This window comes from Phocoena sinus, chromosome 1 (assembly GCF_008692025.1).
Source record: "Phocoena sinus isolate mPhoSin1 chromosome 1, mPhoSin1.pri, whole genome shotgun sequence".
NCBI classification, from domain to species: Eukaryota; Metazoa; Chordata; class Mammalia; order Artiodactyla; family Phocoenidae; genus Phocoena; species Phocoena sinus.
This window is the reverse complement of record NC_045763.1, coordinates 28,381,644-28,385,014: the sequence shown is the minus strand read 5'-3', so window position 1 is coordinate 28,385,014 and position 3,371 is coordinate 28,381,644. Positions and strand designations below refer to the sequence as shown.

The window sequence follows — 3,371 nt, the reverse complement described above, 5'->3', positions numbered from 1 at the left end:
AAATAAGGGACATTTTGTTTGTCATTTTTCAAAAAAGTAGTATTCAGGAAATAGAGGAAAAATTGTTACTGATTTGAAGTTATTTGGATTCCTTATGACAAGTTTACTGTACCTTTTATTAACAGAATGTCCCCATTTTCAATTCAATTTTTTCAGAAGTGTCCTTTATACGAATCTCCTATCACAGGTATTTAGAAGGGTATAACGCCTAAACAATGAGAGCACATTGTATTGTCTTCATGTGAACAAGATATTTTCCCCATTTCCCTTCACAAAAAGTGACCCAGTAAGGCATGAATGTACTCCAGGTGTGTGAGAGAGGCTCAGAGGAGAGTCAGCTTTACAGGGCCTGGAAGATGGGAAATTTCCCTGGTGGAATTTCATCCACCACATAATTCATTGGCTGCCTCTATTGATATCTTCAGTCCAGACCTTTCTCTGAGCTCTAGAACCTCATATCCACTGCATGATGATTTAACATAATTTACTTATTTGTAAGCCTGGCACATGCCAGAAATTAGGCACGTTATTAGGCACATTATCTTATAAATAAGATAGTGACTGATATGGACATATAATTAGGCAATTAAACTGGGTGGTAAGAGAGAAGTGAGTCCAGTATGGTAGGGAGCACAGAGGAAGGGTACCCAAGCTTTGTAGGCTCCAGTTATTACAAGTATGTTTCAACTTGAGCTCATTAACTTTGTTCCCACCCAAACTTATACTTCAAGAAACTAAAAGCTGATGAAATGCAAACTATGGGGACCTGACATGACTTGTGAGAATCTAAAAATCCCTTCAAGGCAACACTATACTATATGGGGAATTGTGGGTCAAGAGAGTTCTTTTTAAGATGGGATTCATTAAAGCATATTAAAAATAGTAAAGCATCACCAAACATATTAGAAAGGTCAAATGGACCACACAACATCAAAACCTCTGCCTCCAAGATGGCACAAGCTATGGAGACAAGGCTGAAAGAGCGAATAAAGGCCAGGAAGTGGATAATGAGGTGGGTCAAAAAGAGGAAATCATGCATCATGGGGTCAAGCCATCTTTAGAAGCCAATGCTCCATCCAACATTTAATCTTTGGGAAATGCATTCTGTAGAGTTGTCATAGTTACTGGCTTCTTTCAGTGAAAGAAGGTAAATATCACTGTACTGCTGCTGGTATAAACCTTGTTCTTCAGGTCATAGCAGAGGGGGTAAAATTAAAGACTAACAAGGATATATTAAAGGTGAGCATATTTAACGCTGATGAGTTAGGTATTTTGAAGTTTCAGAAAGAAAAGATCAATGGCATAGCCTGGCAAGTGGCAATAACTGTTGTAGGCTAGCTGAATAATTATGAGATATTTTTATTTTCTACCATAACAATAATGATAATAACATTGCTTTCAATAATATGAAAATTATTTTTCAAAAGGAAAGTTCCAAAGGCTTATATTTTATTTTATTTATTTATTTGCGGTACGCGGGCTTCTCACTGCTGTGGCCTCTCCCGTCATGGAGCACAGGCTCCGGACGCACAGGCCCAGCGGCCATGGCTCACGGGCCCAGCTGCTCCGCGGCATGTGGGATCCTCCTGGACTGGGGCATGAACCCGTGTCCCCTGCATTGGCAGGAGAACTCTCAACCACTGCGCCACCAGGGAAGCCCAAAGGCTTATATTTTAAAAATATTTTTTTTTATTTATTTGGCTGCACCGGGTCTTAGTTGTGGCACGTGGAATCTTCATTGCGGCATGCGGGATCTTGAATTGCAGCACGTGGGATCTTTTAGTTGAGGCATGTGGGCTCATAGTTGTGGCATGTGGACTCTTTGTTGCGGCACGCAGACTTCTTAGTTGCGGCACACAGACTCTTAATTGCGGCATGCAGCCTCTTATCTGTGGCTTGCATGCAGGATCTGGTTCCCCAACCAGGGATCGAACCCTGGCCCCCTGCATTAGGAGTGTGGAGTTTTACCCACTGGACCACTAGGGAAGTCCAACTCAATGGGATTTTGTTTTGTTTTGTTTTGTTTTTTTAAAATATGGAACGCTTCACAAATTTGCATGTCATCCTTGCACAGGGGCCATGCTAATCTTCTCTGTATCGTTCCAATTTTAGTATATGTGCCGCCGAAGCGAGCACTCAATGGGTTTTATAAATTGTGATAAAACACACATAATATAAAATTTACCACTTTACCATTTTAAGTGTACAAATGGTATTAAGTACATTCGCATTGTTCTGCAACCATCACAACTGTCCAATTCAGGAATTCTTTTCATCTTGCAAAACTGAAATTCTGTACCTAGTAAACAATAATGCCCAATTGCTTGATGAATTTTTAAAACATCAAACCAGCTCTCAGGTCAATAAATAAAATACGACCAGCCTCCTTAAAGCCCTTCTAACTCTCTCCTTTTAGTAACTAAACTCACAAACAAGGGGGTGATTTTTAGCTGGGTTGCTTCTAACTATGACAATTAGATAAAATAATGGTATCTTACTGTTAACTTAATTCCTTTGAATTAGTTAAGGAGGCTGAACTCTTTAAAATATGACTTTAACCATTTGCATTTCTTCTTTAGAAATTGGTATTACATTATCTTATTTAATCCTCACAAAACATAGTGAGAGAAAAATAAATGAAGCCAAGACTTGTTTCTTTGAAAAGATCAACAAAAGTGACAAAACGTTAGCTAGATTGACTAAGAAAAAAGAGAGACAATTCAAATAACTAAAATGAGAAATGATCGTGGGGACCTTACTACTGACACCACAGAAATAAAAAGTATCATAATGGAGTACAATGAGCAATTATATGCCAACAAATTGGATAACCAGATGAAATGGATAAATTCCCAAACACACATAACCTACCAGGACAAAATAATGAAGAAAAACTGTGAACCAGTTAGGAGATTGAATCAGTAATAATAAGAAAACCCGCAACAAAGAAAAGCCCAGGACCATATGTCACCACTGATGAATTCCACCAAACATTTACAGAATTAACAACAATCCTGCTCAATCTCTTCCAAAAAGTTGAAGAGGAGAGAATACTTCCTAATGCATTCTATTAGGTCAGCATTACCCTAATGACTAAGCCAGACAAAGAGACTATGAGAAAACAAAACTATAGACCAATATCCCTTATGAAAACTAAAGCAAAAATCTTCAACAAAATACTAGCAAACTAAATTCAACGGCATACTAAAAGGATTATACACATGACCGTATAGGATTTAGTCCTAGAATGCAAGGATGGTTCAATGTATGAACATCAATCAATGAACATCAATCAATCAGCACCACATTAACAGAATAAAGAAAATAAACCATGTGATCATCTCAAGCGATGCTGAAAAAGCATTTGACTA

At 38.2% G+C, this 3,371-nt stretch overlaps 1 non-coding gene across 1 annotated transcript; it reads right to left on the bottom strand.

Annotated features, from left to right (window-relative positions):
• Positions 1-2,029: 2,029 nt before the first annotated feature.
• LOC116745703 lies at positions 2,030-2,136 on the bottom strand. Its single transcript, XR_004347529.1, has one exon. It is a non-coding gene; the product is annotated as a U6 spliceosomal RNA (small nuclear RNA).
• Between the last annotated feature and the right edge of the window lie 1,235 nt (positions 2,137-3,371).